The 13842-nt window shown below is 42.3% G+C and overlaps 1 pseudogene; it reads right to left on the bottom strand.

Annotated features, from left to right (window-relative positions):
* Positions 1 to 103: 103 nt before the first annotated feature.
* Positions 104 to 10823, bottom strand: LOC136100650 (photoreceptor cilium actin regulator-like; annotated as a pseudogene).
* Positions 10824 to 13842: the final 3019 nt, after the last annotated feature.

The following is a 13842-nucleotide window of genomic DNA, read 5'->3' as shown; positions in this document are numbered from 1 at the left end:
GTGTACAGGCTTGATCTTGTAGCCTAAAGAAGGCACGTTTGTGTAGTGGAAATGCAACCTTAATTGATGTACAAGTAAAACATAAAACAGGCTTGCACTGTGGTGAGGAGGAAGCAAATAGACTTTTTATAGCACAGGGCACTAATTAGCGCACTAAGGAAGAAATCAGTAGTATAACATTGGGGTAAGATTTAAGCCGTTTGCATACAGAATGTAAGAGAGCTCAATTCATACCTTGCATATAAAAACTCTGATTTATTTACATCAGTAAAAAATAAATCTTAAATTTGAGTATGGTCTTATAAAACAATTGTATTCCAGAAAAATTACATTAATGAAAAATGAAAGTGTTGTCCAAAAAAACTGTATAAACATTTTTTTTTAAAGTGACCACCCAAACTATAATTTCCTCCATACTATAGTTACTCTTAATCTCATGCTTGCGATACAAATTGAAGGTAAACACTTTACTTGCAATAGTCCTGTACATTAACTGTACTGAAGAGAATCTGTTAGCTGTATGTAGTCACAAATTCATATTATAAAGTTGTAGATCGCTCCTGGAGAAGCTCTGTTTCTTGAATATAATTCTCTGTTTTCTGCAGCGTCCTTAGAGCAGCATCCGAACCCTTCAGCAGCTGCAGTGTTCAAGTGGGGTTGTGTTTGCAATGAGCCTCCTGACGACCATGGGCTTAGTCAAAGCTGGGAGAGATGCTGTGGTCGGATGACAGTTTGTGTGCCAGGTTTTCAAGGGAGCCTGGTTTTTGGGGGAAGATGCTTTGGCTGACTCCACGTCTAGCTGGCACATGTGTGAGGAGGTTTCCAGCCTGATTGCTGAATTGAAGTGTTGCTCCATGTGCCGCTGTAGCTCTTGTACCACAGATTTTGGTGCCTGGGGTATATAAATGAATACTTTCTCTCATCACCCATCATGGGTGCCGGGACATTTCAGCATGAAACCATAAAGAGATAAAATGATTGTAGCAGCTGAGCAGAAGTTGTCCTCCCACTCTGTCACATTTTCATCTTCAAAGCCACATTTAGGCATGCAAAGCGCTGACTTTCTGCTGTCATGTTCCTGATTTGGTTCCATTCTGGGTAGTTCCTGCCAGCAGAACAGACAAACTCAAAGTGCACGCGAATGTATTTGTATCTCTGTGTATCTGGGAGGGAGCTACACTTCTGATGAGGGGGAAGGCCAGCCTGCAGTTTGCCCTGCTGTTGATCTTTGCAGTACCCGCAGTGATTTCCCAGTTCAACAGGGGACGGTGCATCTGCCTGTGTGACTGCAAGGTGGATGTGTTGACATCTCCTGGCTGTACACTCTGGGTAAGGCTGCTGTACCACCTCAAGCTCACAAAGCCCTGACGATCCACAGCATCTGCTTACCGGGAGTTGCTTCTTTCTGTTCAATACCTCACCTTAAATATGACAATTAAGGTGTCAGAAGATGGCACTGAAATAATTGAAGAAGGATCATTGTGATTAAGGCACCAGACTAAAACCTCAGGAGTTCAGTATCCAAAGCGGTCCTTTGTACAGCACAACACGAGTCTCAGTTCTCCCACCATGAAGGTGGCAGGAAAGGTTAAAAATCCTGTGTGAAGGCGGAGTGCCCAGATGCCACTATCATGAAAACCATAAGAAAAATTTAAACTATTCCTATCAAAATAGGACCACAAATGGCTTTTTTTTTTTTTTCCTGGATCTCATTCTGTGCTGAAGTTGCATATAAAATCACATCAAATTAAAGTAATTAAAATTACATTAATTCAAATTTGCATCTTAATTGTGATGATAAATGAGGTGAGCAAGATCCAGTAAATTCTGAAACTGTATTCCACTGTAAAAGCCTGGGATTAATCGACTGTAAAGAACTTGTGTTTTTATTAACAAACATCTGTCTAGACTCTTCAGTGAAATGACAATAAATCCCCTCAAACGGCATAAATCAGAAAGAATATAAATCTGTTTCAGGGAGAGCAGGGTTCTCTATGCTAGCATTCTCTTCTCTTTAAAAAAAAGAAAAAAATACATGTCCTTAGGTGCCTCAGGATTCATAATGTTTGATTGGGCTATTACAAAACTACTCTAATCAGGATTAAGCCTTGTACCCTGGAAACTAGAGGTGATGAGATTATATGATGATCAAGGGTGATTTAGAAGATCAAAGCCTTTTTTGAGGGAATAAGGTCCCTAATTTTACTCCTTTAAAAGAGGTTATTTTGTTTTAACTTGTATTGGTCTTATTCTCTTTCTGCATGTTGACAAATACCCAGTGTAAAGATGTGGTTTTGCTGAAGCCATTGATGTTTTTGCAAGAAAAATCAATTGGTTCAGGATTTTACCTCCCCCCTGGAAATGTCACAACAGACACTTTTTACATAACTGAAACTTTGGTGCCTCCTGAATAAATAAATTGTCAAATATTGATAATTTCTGAAAGTTTTTGAACTCCTTTAGCCAAACAGCGAAACAAAGGACTTCTCTCTGGGTCCTGTCTTTATCAAATCAAATTGCCTCAGACTTGACCAACTGCGAAGTATTTCTTTTGCTCAGTGTAAATCTTCGAGTTGCGCCACGAAATGCAATCCAAAGAAGAAGCAGCTGCCTACCCCTCTACTGATATTTCACTAGATTGTTAGGACCAGTCTGGGTTTTTCCATGTGATGCCGTCATATTGTTTCCTAAAAAAAACAATGGAGCCAGGCTTTGGAGGTTTGGTTAAGGCCCCCTGGGGCCTCTGGCTTTGATTCTTTGCAGGTGCTTCTGCTGTCAGTCCCTCTGCAGCCCCTGGCCCACGATGTAGAGCTCGGGGTGGGACGCGGATCTGTTGGACTCTTTGATTTCGGGTACGCAAGGGCTGTTCCAAGAGTCGCCTGCTTTCCTAGGGCTCTCCTCCAAGCTGCAGAAGGAAAGATGCTTAAGTTAAGAGGCTAATGAATTGTGACTTTTTAAAACAGCACTGATTAGACCACATTAACCCTCAAAGCACAGATGCTGCACAATACTATGTAATTCCCTGTCTCCTGTGTATATGCACTGTACTGTTCCCTCCCAAAAGTCTACTGGGAAGCAAACGTTTCATATGTCGAACCGGGGATCAGTATGAATCTGGGTTTACTTGCAGGTGGACACAGACTTGCACAAAAAGTCTTGTTCCGACCCTGCTGGAGGAAAGGTCTTACCTCTGTTACACATCTGTTGAGTGAGGTTACAGTGATTTCTGAGTATGCCAACATGACTGTGGGATGCTGCAGTCAGGAGAACTGAGACACGGAAAGTGTAAATGATGTTCCTGAAGTCACACTGGCAATCTTTAGGGTCACAGGGACTTTATGAATCAAGATCTATTATAGCAGTGGAGCTAGTCATGTATGTCTCACGCCTTGGGCCTTCATGCTGAAATGTGCCCTGTGTTGCTGTAACTAATTAAAGTGGTTTAAGCTCAACATGAGTTATCTGGGAATCATTATTGTGTTTTAAGTATATAAACTGTTAAACTGTATTAGCTTTCAACTACAGACAAGCTGTCGTGTTCCTATTCTGACTGCTAGGAGTTTAATTATTTGAACTGAGGAAGAGATTTCTGATATGTGACCAGTCATGAAAATAATCCAGACCCAAATATCACCCAGTTGCAGAAGGTCTCACTTGGGCTACTTGCTTTCGGTCTGATTCAGTCAACACAATCCATCCTCAAGCCCTCCTCGAACAATATCTTAAAGGCATGTAATCTTTTATCTTTGTTCTACCTCTTGGGAGATTAGGAATCTTAATAAAATATTATTTTGTTTAACTGCACACACAGAAATCCTATTACAGATCAGCAAGATTTCTGTGAGCAGAGCGATTGTACATGTTATGCCTTGATAAGATGCCAATAGCTGCTGATCGCTGTCAAACGACCAAGCTTAGAAACCAGCAAAGTCAGCTCATTCTGTCCATGTACTGGCTGTCCATGTGGGAACCAGTTGTACTGACTTGAGCACTGAAACCTGAAACTCTCATCAAGTACCCTAAGACTGGACACAAAAGCTCTAGCTCCCGCCTTAGGGCTAATGATGTCTTAAGTCCTGATACTCCTTAGAGAACAGGATGGGCAGGAGACAATCTTGGGAAAGAAATGCTTTTTGCCTTCTAGGGGATCAGCGAGTGTACAGGAGACATGCAAGTCTGCGTATAGCACTGACATTTAATGCCTGGCAACACCAGTTAGCAAGTGAGATGGAAGTCACCCCCCTTTTTTGGTGTTTCTTCTAAAATTGAGTGGGTGGGAGAGGATGCTCAGCTGCCTAATGAGAAACATGTTGCTTGTACAAGCTCCTCTCTTAAACAATCTGTTTCTCAGCAAATTGATGTTTTAATTGGGCATGGAAAAATTGGAGGACTCTATCCTTGAGTTTGGGAGCATAGTAGAAACTGGCTAACTCACTGATTTTCAAAATGTTTTACCTGTAAAAGAGTGATGCTATTGCAGGTTTGCCTCTGCCTCTCCTCCCTCCTGTGACTAGTGCTTGGAGCTGCTAATAACACACAAAACCCCCACACAGACAAAAAAATAGGCATTGTTATATTTGTAGAGGAGAGGTAGAGCAAGGGAAGGAATGAAGGAAAGGAGACTGACAGCTGGTTGGGAATAGCTTGTGAACTTGAGACCAGATGCAAACATGGCCAGAACGAGGAGGTTTAGGAGCACAACATCTGGTTTGGGGACACGTTTCGAAATTTCCCTCCGTCAGCTGAATGAATGGCAAGGCAGAGGAAGCCTTGTATGCTTAATGAACTTGAAGGAGAAAGACGGACCAGGGTATGGTGGTTTGTCTCTTATGGCATCTGCTGCAAGAGCAGGGGTCGGCATCTGTGCATGGGGATGTGGCGCTCACAGCTGTGGCAACCGTGCTGGTCCCCAGTGACTGGAGATGAGCAGCAGTGATGGGAGGAGCTCTTGGAGCTTCTGCCTTATGCTGGTTCCTAAAACAGTTCTCTGCCCATCAGTGTATTTGCTGTGATATTCAAATAAGGCCATTTGATGTAAGGTCTGTAAAAGCTTCCTCCAGGCAGCTTATTTTAAATGTAAGAAAACACACGGTAGTGTATTGCATTTTAAATCACTGTATGTGGCAATTAATGGGCCAATTTTCCCTTTTGCTTATATTGATATAAATTTGGACTAACTCAGCAGGACTACTTTTGATGTCCATTTGTATAAATGGTAAGTTGAATTTGGCTCAGGATATATGTCGTTCTTCCAAAATGCTGTATATCATAACACTAGCATATATAATTTTTTTCATGAAAGGGAAGATTTTATTTACAGTGGTTTGTTTTGGTTTTTTTTTATATTACGCTCTATGCTCTGACAGACTACAATATAAAGATAATACACCCCATTTAAGTATAAATTAGCTAACAATTTATAAAAGACTGTTTTTCACATTGATCCATAAAACTGCCAGGGCTTTTGTCTTGCAAGGTTTGATATAAAGCCTCTTCTGAAAACATTTATATCTGCTAGCAGGCACTGGAGTAGGCAAAGCTGACTTCACATAGTACACAACAACAACAGAAAACACAGCAACAACATATAGGACTTTTAGGAAACTTTCAAATGTCAGAATATATTGCAATATTAGAACTGGGAATGCAAACCGGTCTGCATTTCTCCGTGTTCTTCACATGTTTTGTTCAGCACTTTTCTCTACTGTCCCTGTGGGAAACTTGATCCTTTTTCTGTCTCTAGGGAGGGAATTCCTGGACACCTTACTTCAGTGCCTATGACTGTCCCTTTACTCATTCAGTATCCAGGACTGTCCCAGTATTTACAATGTGCGGAGTGCTTGTGCACTTACAAGTGCAGTTTTGTCTCCTGCTAGTGTTGGTCTTGCAATCTCTGCTCATGGGGATGATTCACATGATTTCAGCTGTTCTCTGGCAAGAGTAACAATATTCCTCACATGAGGAAAGGCTGCCTGAGAAGGGTCTTAATCCTCTTGCGTAGCTTAGAGCTTAATGGACTTAAACATCCTAAGATGCTAAGAAACTAGAATAACAACCCTTTTTACTTCCGGGCTGTTACACTGATCTTTGAGTATTCCCAAATACCATTTCTGTTTCCTAGCTGGTTCTGAGTTGTTGTTTTGTTTTTGTTTTTGTTTTGTTTTGTTTTGTGTGGGTTTTTTTGTTTGTTTGTTTTTGTTTGTGTTTTTTTTTTTTTTTAAGTGGTAGAGAGAATTTAAAGGTAAGCCCAGATTTTTTTAAAAATGGCCACCAATGCTTGCAAACATGGAACTGGTGTGTTGATGCTTCAATTTCTTTAAACTGACTTTTTCAGAGCAATTAATCTTCAGTAGCCATGGGAGGTTTCTCCACTTTGAAAACTGGGCTTGGGCTGTGGACTCATTAGACTTGAAATTGGCACCTAGTTCTGAAAGCCTACATGAGAAGCTCAGAAGCTCACATTATCTGTCATTCTTGCCAGCTGATTTGAAACATTTTAATAGAGATATCAGGTGAACAGTTTACTGGCTTAGAAGCTGAAGTTAGGAATGATACCCTTCCTCTTGGTCCAAGCCTACCTCCTAATGGTTATTTAAAGATGTGTGTAACCTGATGGTTACTTCAGAGCTTTTAAGAATTGAATGTGGCTATCTTTAGCCCCCATGCAAATAAGAGAAGTTCTGTGCCATGAAACCAACACTGAATTTTCCCTGGGGTACCTGTCACAGCAGATATGTAAGTGTAAGGCTTGAGCAACCCATGGAAGCTTAACTCCTCCCTGTATTCATACTGGCAGACTGAAATCTGGGGTGAGAAAATAGAACAGAATATTTCAGTTGGAAGTGATCTACAACAATCACCTAGTGCAACTGCCATGGTATCTTTGCCCAGCTGTCTGTTCTGCACATGAAGAGAGCACTTTTCTGGGAAATCTCTCAACGACATTAAATTCTCATCAGGAGCTCAGAAAGCCAATGCAGTGCTACCCTTCCGCTTCCTTGGCCTAGAGTGGGAAGTTTCTTACCTTGCGTGGTTAAGCGCGGGTTCACTGCCAGATGTCACGGCAGCTGGAAGACGAAACAGGACCCCTGGTCGGCGGTCAGAGAAACTTCTCCTCACAAACGGCTGAGGATTGGCAGCGCTCAGGGATAGCTTTCTGGTCCGGTCTCCAGGCTGCCGGAAAAGCAGGCTGGTCTTTTGGGAAAGTGATGAAGCTTCAGGCTGACTGGTCGCTTCCACAGAGGGTTTGGTGGGTTCCTGTGGAGGTCTGGCTTCAAATAAGGAAGAGGTGGCTGGGCAAAATATCGAATGAACATTGCTGCCTCTCTTGGAGGAGGAGAGCTGGTGCTCATCTCCAGCATCCAGCCCAGGTCTTGGCCCCTTGTAGGAGCGGGATGGGGAGGTTGGTGGGGAAGGAGCGGTGGAGAACGGTGGGGGACTTGCATCTCGGCGGTAGGCTGGGGAGCCCAGCATCCGGTATGGTGTTGGCGAGCTTTGCTTGTGTCCCGTGGGAGGGCTGAGCGGTTTTCGCTGGGGTGGTGGAGAAGGCAGCTTCTTCTGTGAGGGTGGGCTGGGCACCCTGGGACTTGCGGGGGGACTCGGTTTCCTTTGCGTGGTGGGTGAGCTTGGTTGCGGGTTGCTACAAGCCTGCAGAGAGCGTCTGTGGTGTGTTGGGGGGCTAAAAAGCCGTTTCTCCATTGGTGGAGAAGGAGGAGGAGGAGTTCTCGTTGGGGAGACCCTCCTGGCAAATGCTGAGCCTTTTTCATTTCTCCTGAGCAAATCAGGAGAACCTTGCTTCTGGTACTGCACCAAAGTCGCAGGTGAATTGGGCTCTTTGCTCTCTGAGCTGTTGATGTGTGGTTTTGAAACCCCACTGGGATTTTGAAGAGGAATGATTTTATGGGTTTGCTTGTACAAATCTGCAGCCTCTTTCCTCTGGGTTTCCAGTATCTCCTCCTGGCTAGGTATGTGCACACTGGTAGGGTTCAGCTCCAGAGAGTACCTCTGCAGTTTCTCGTCCCCTGCTCCTGTATTCCTTAGACCTTTATTAGTGATCGCACTGGGGCCACTGATGTTTTTACTTGGCAGTAAGTCAATGGACTGGACAGAGGCTTTCATTTTTGGGGAAACTTGTGCTCTCTTAGCAGCATGAAATTCTGTTTTGGCAGGCTTTTTGGCATCTTCTGAAGAGTTTCCTTCTATTTTTGCAGTTTCTTCAGGCTCAGATAAATCGAAACACGTGTCCATTAACATTTCAGGTGGTGGTGGTGGCAGGTTCTCAAGGTCTTCGTCAGCTTCTTCCTTTGTGTCCTTCTTGCTTAATTCTGCAGTTAGTGCAGGAGGAAAGGCATTTGGAAAGCTAGAAGAAACTCCATTGGCATCTGAAGGGTCCGTGTCTTCTACTGGTGAAATACGATGCTTAGGATTTAAAGGTGCCAGGCCTCTCTGGAAAGGAATGGTGGGTGGAATAACTGGAAGTCCAAATTTTCTGAGGCAGGCCTTCAATTTGCTAGAGGACCTGGCTGTAACTTGTTCATCCTGTAAATAGGGTGCTGCTCTTGATTTCCAAGGCTCTGGGTTGCTATGTGTATCCTTCTTCTCATAAAACATTTCAAGCCTTTTGCTGAGCTCTTTCTGAGTTCTCTGCAGCTCTAGGAGGGTCAGGTCCTCTGCCTGGCTTCTGAGGGACTCCTCTGACCTGGACCGTCGTTGTTTCCTGAAGGTTTTCTGTCTGCCCATTGCTGTACTGGGCCTTGTTGTTAAAACCGCTCTTCCACTCTCATCCTCTGTCCATTCTTTATGTCTGGATTTAGCTGGGACAAACTTGATTTTTTCACTGATGGCATATTTCATCTTCAGAATAATTTCCTCTCTCTCTGCATTCTCTGTCCTCTTGATGGACTGTCTTTGCGTGTTATCAGTGACTGCAGGTGAAGACAGGGGCCTCCTCGGCAGGGCATCCTTCCCCATATCTGATAAACTTGTGTTGTCATCATCCTCGCCCAGGGTGCTTCCCTCATCATCTTCATCATCATCATAAGGAAAATCTGTTGATTCACATATTTTGAAATGTTCATCTTCCTGAATAGAGTCAGACTGGAAGGAGTTATAGGAATGACTTTTTCTCAAGTTTGCATATTGGGGCGTGGTAGAAATGCCTTCTGGTACTCTACCCTGACAAGAAGTTGCTTCTTTACTCCGCACAGATGAGTAAAATATATCTTTAAAATGCCTTTCAAGTGCACAGTCATGGGATGTGGCTGTGCCTGGCGACATTGTCCCATCACGCACTGTTCTGGCATACTTTTGGGATGGATGTCCCTGTGCATAGGAATCACAGCTTGCTTGTCCTCCATGCTGGCTGAGAGCACTGAAGTCTTTGAGGGATTCGTTGTCCACGCAAATGCCACTGTCCTCAGAGCAGAGAGTCCTGTCATCACCCTGGGACTGAGAGGATCTCACTGCTGAGGCTTCAAGCAGCCTCACCATCCTCAGCAGGCGCTCATCAAAGCTTTGCTTTGCTTTCAGTTTTCCTTCCAGGTTGCTTGCAGCAGACTGCAGGTAGCTGCATGTTTCCTGCAGGGCGTCAGACGTGAGAGAGGCCAGTGTCCCACTCACTAACTGCATTTTATTGACTGTGTACTGCAGTAGTTGTTGCAGAAGATCAGGGTGCTCCTTCAAATCACCTTTTTCTGCTGGCCATGCCAGATTCCCACCTATGTCTTTGAGGAGACTTTCACCATCACTGGCAATTTCTTCCAAGAGCTGGTTGATTTCATCAAAACGAAGCACAAGAAAGCTTACCATCTGCTGTAGGAAGAGTTGAGTTTGGGTAGCCTGGTTGGCCATATGAAGTATAGTTTCATATTTCGAGAGGTTGGGATTTAAGTAGGTGTATGCACTCTGATGAGCCTTAACAAGCAGTTCTGGGAAATCTACTTTTTTCTCTGTCTCGCACGGTGACGAAATGGACTTTTCTTTACTTTTGCTAGATCGACCTTGTTTTGCCAGCTTGTGATTTTTTGCTTCTTTCCTTTCTTGGGAATTTGCTTTGCATTGCTTTCATCCTTGTCATCCCAAATGAAAGGTGACGCTTCTGATTCACAGGAGCTTTGCTTTCTGATCTGTATGGCCTCAGTGATACTTTTTTGAGACTCAATCAGTTTGGACATAACAACTTCAGCATCTGTGGCTGTCCTCTCAATTTCCTTGTCTTCCCTGGAAACTTGAGGATCTGAATGGGCCTTGGAAGATAACTGCAAATCATCTTTGTTGTCCTGGTCCGATAATTCATCCTCCTTTTCTCTCAGGTATTCTTTCCCCTGGATCCCATACTGGTGGAATTCATCAATATTGTAGCAAGATGAACCTTTAACAAGCAGTGGGATTCCTTTATCTCCCGGATCAATACGCAAAACACTTTTGGGTTTATTGAAAGCCTTAAGACCACTTCTTGCAATTGTATTCTCAATCTCATTGTGAGAGGGTGTGCAGCCCATCCTTTCTCTGTCTTTGGCTTTATCTTTGATTAAAAATCCAAATGAAATAGGAAAAATACAACAAAAATTCAAACTTACTGTTTCATCCTGAACTGCAGACTGGCATTCTTCTCACAGCTTTTCCATCACAATTCCAGTTTTGTTGTTGGTTTTCATTGCTGTTTGCCTCAAAATCTCACGTGCTCACTGCCCAGGATCTTCTCTTGAGTTGTGCACTGCCTCATTTTATGTTCCCACTCAGGTTTTCTTCTTCAATTCAAAAAAAGAAGTGTGAAAGCTCTGCTGGATTTAGAGCTAATGGATTAAGAGGACTTGTGTGCCTCACTTCTGTCTTGACAGATGTCCACTACAAATAAGAGTTTAAGTTCATTAGGGTAAGCAGGCACCAGCCAGTCAGCACCCGTGTTGTATTTATTAAGGCAGTTTTTTTTCTGCACTATATTGGGAGGCAAAGGGACTTGGTAACTGTCCCTCCTTTATTTCCCTTGTTGCAAAAGCATAACACACGCTGAATGCAGAGATTCAAAGGAAGATACTGTAGTTTAGAGGCCTTTTTGAAGGGAAACTATTTGAACAGGTGCATAAATGATACTCCTGAACTAAGAGAAAGGTGACCTTGACCAAGTATACTTCTATGGGAGAGTACAAGACACGAAATCCAAGGGGTTAGAGACACCTGTTAGACTTCTGCCTTGAGGGGCTTCAATTTTTTCCCCTGCTTGCCAGTGACAAGCTGTTTACTCTTCCTTCTAAGACTTCCAAACAAGATTTTGATTTTTTTTCTTCCCCTCAGTTGATAATTCTTGGAAAGTGGTTTTTTTCCTCTTCTAGATAGTTTCACAACCTGAAAAGGTGAACTGCACGATAACAGTATTTATAGAATAAGTTTTGCATATGTTGTCGAGATGGTATTTGCCTCTAATGGATCTAAACTGTAAAATTTTAGATGAAAGAAAAATTAAATCCAAATTCATATTTTCCTTCCTCTGAGTGTCTTGGGATAAAATCTGAATGTTTTCTTTGCAGTCACAAAAGTGATTTGCTTACTTTTATTTCTTTTCATCACTTAGGGCTTAGTTCTCTGAACTGCAAAACTTTATGGGTTAAAACTATAAGAAAAAAGCTAAAAAATTAAAAACACAGACCCATTTCTGAAAAAAAAACACCAACCAACCAACCAAACCACAAAACTGTTGTTTGGTTCACTTCTGAGATCAGAACAGAATAATCCTTTCTGAAAGAGAAATTTAAGAAGCCAAAGTAGGAATTGAATGAAGCAGAAGATATTTATCTTTTCCAAGTATTGATTTATGAAGGGTGGTATGTGGATGAGGGTGAAAATAGCAATCCCCCCCACGCCAGTTTCCCTTTTCATTACTCAGACTGGCCTAAGTGGATTAGTCTTCTAATTTCCAGATACAGCTTTTCTGCCAAAGGTGGCCATTTCTCAGTGTCACAAGGTCACAGACAGCAGTGGCCAAATCTAATGCTGGGTAGACACCTGCAGCTTCTCTCTAGATTTCTAACTGCATGGTTGAGGGTAACATGTCTGAATCCTAAAAATCTTTGCATGCTACCAAGGCTATAAAACATTCTTAGACTTTAACGAACAGCTTACATGATTCATTCCTTGGTGCTGGACTGCAATAGCTGCATGGAAAGTTGTTATTCTCTGTAGCCTTGTTGTTGAAATCTCTTTTTATGTTCAATGGGGGCAATAAAATTATTGTGTTTGTTGAGGGTTTTGATTGTGGGATGACTATAAAACCGTGGTAGATGTATTGCTAACCCCCTCTCCCTTCCTCTTCCCCCTTTAGCCCCCCCCTCTCCCCCCTTCCCACTAGGGACAGACGATCAGGAGGGAAAGAAGGACAGAGAGAAGAGAGTTGGAAAAGTTAAAAATGTTTTACTAATGCTACTAATAAGAATAGAGAAAATAATACAAAATACACAAAACCAATCTTGAAAGTCCCAGCAACTGCAGAGCCAGCACCCAAAGTCCTGGATTGGACTCTGCAGCCAACCGGAGCTGGATTCAGTCTGTCACTGGGCCTCAGTTTGCAGGGACGGCCCACAAGGTCCTCTCCTAATGTCAGCCATAAGGAAAAAGGGACGAGATCCTCTTGATCTCCCACTTTTATATGAAGTATTCACGTGAATGGGATGTTATACTCAGTTGGTCAGTTTCTTGGTCACCTGTTTCTCGTTGCCCCTCTCACGAGATGTCCATCCATGCTTATCAATAACTTTGCATTCCATTGCTATGTTTACCAAAACATATATCTGGTTCTCCAGGAAAATGCAGCTAATATGAAGGCTTTAGCTGACAGGCAAATTCACTAAAAGAGAAACTTGGTTTTAACAAAACCAGGACAGTGTTTTACCAGGGACAGGGCATGTCAGTGATTCCCAGCAAAATTTTTAAAACGACGTGCTTTCTCTAAAATAATTTTCTGGAACACAGAAATTGTACTTAATATACATGGTGGCATAGTAATTTCCTTCAAAGCTTTTCTGGAAGGTATCAGGTAATTACTTCTTGGCTCTGCTTCTTGCAAGTCATGTAGCTCACTCTCTGGCTGCTTCTGGGTCTCACTGTGATGTGGTTTCTACACAATGGTCCCAGCTCTTTTTCCATTCCCTTTTAAGCACATATCTAGTATGTTCAAAGTGGAGAAATGGAGCAGATTTAGGCAGCTGCTTCATCCTAGTGATCCAAACAGTCAGGATGCTGTAGCCCTCCTTCGTAAGTCAAGGAAAACACAGTAGACCAAGCAGCGAGCCTTAGTGCACCTATTTTGGTTACAGTGGAAGTTAAGAGACATCTTTGGCTATAAAATATCATAAGACATTCCTTTGAAAAGCAGCTCCAAGAGTTCCATTGTTAGCACTGGGAATTTTGACAATTAACTCCATGTGAGTTATTTGTTGTATTTGGGAAGTCATTTTTCTTTACTTTTTTCCTTTGATTATCCCTTCATGTCACTTTTTTTTTTTTTTGTTATTGTCAGGCCATGTGTTAATATCTTCCAGGAAATACATGCATGGTTAAAAAATGCAAAATCCTGGTTTATGCTTATTTATTATATAGTCTTTTATTATTTTAAATATTAATATTAAAACAGTAGTAAGTTTATTATATATTTACTATTAACTAGAGAATCATGGTCATGGAAAACATGTTTTTAATAGGCACCTGTGTTATCCTAACTGTAATTGCAGTTCACATGTATATGCAACATGATTATTTAATGTTCTGTCCAATTTTTTAGCTTATGTGACAGCGCAGGAACTGCTTCCAACCACTTATGAAACTGTATTTCCCCCATCAATACTTCTGTTA

The sequence above is a fragment of the Patagioenas fasciata genome, chromosome 3, assembly GCF_037038585.1.
Source record: "Patagioenas fasciata isolate bPatFas1 chromosome 3, bPatFas1.hap1, whole genome shotgun sequence".
In the NCBI taxonomy this organism is placed as follows: Eukaryota; Metazoa; Chordata; class Aves; order Columbiformes; family Columbidae; genus Patagioenas; species Patagioenas fasciata.
Note: the sequence above shows the minus strand (reverse complement) of the source record. Positions and strands in the feature narration are given on the sequence as shown.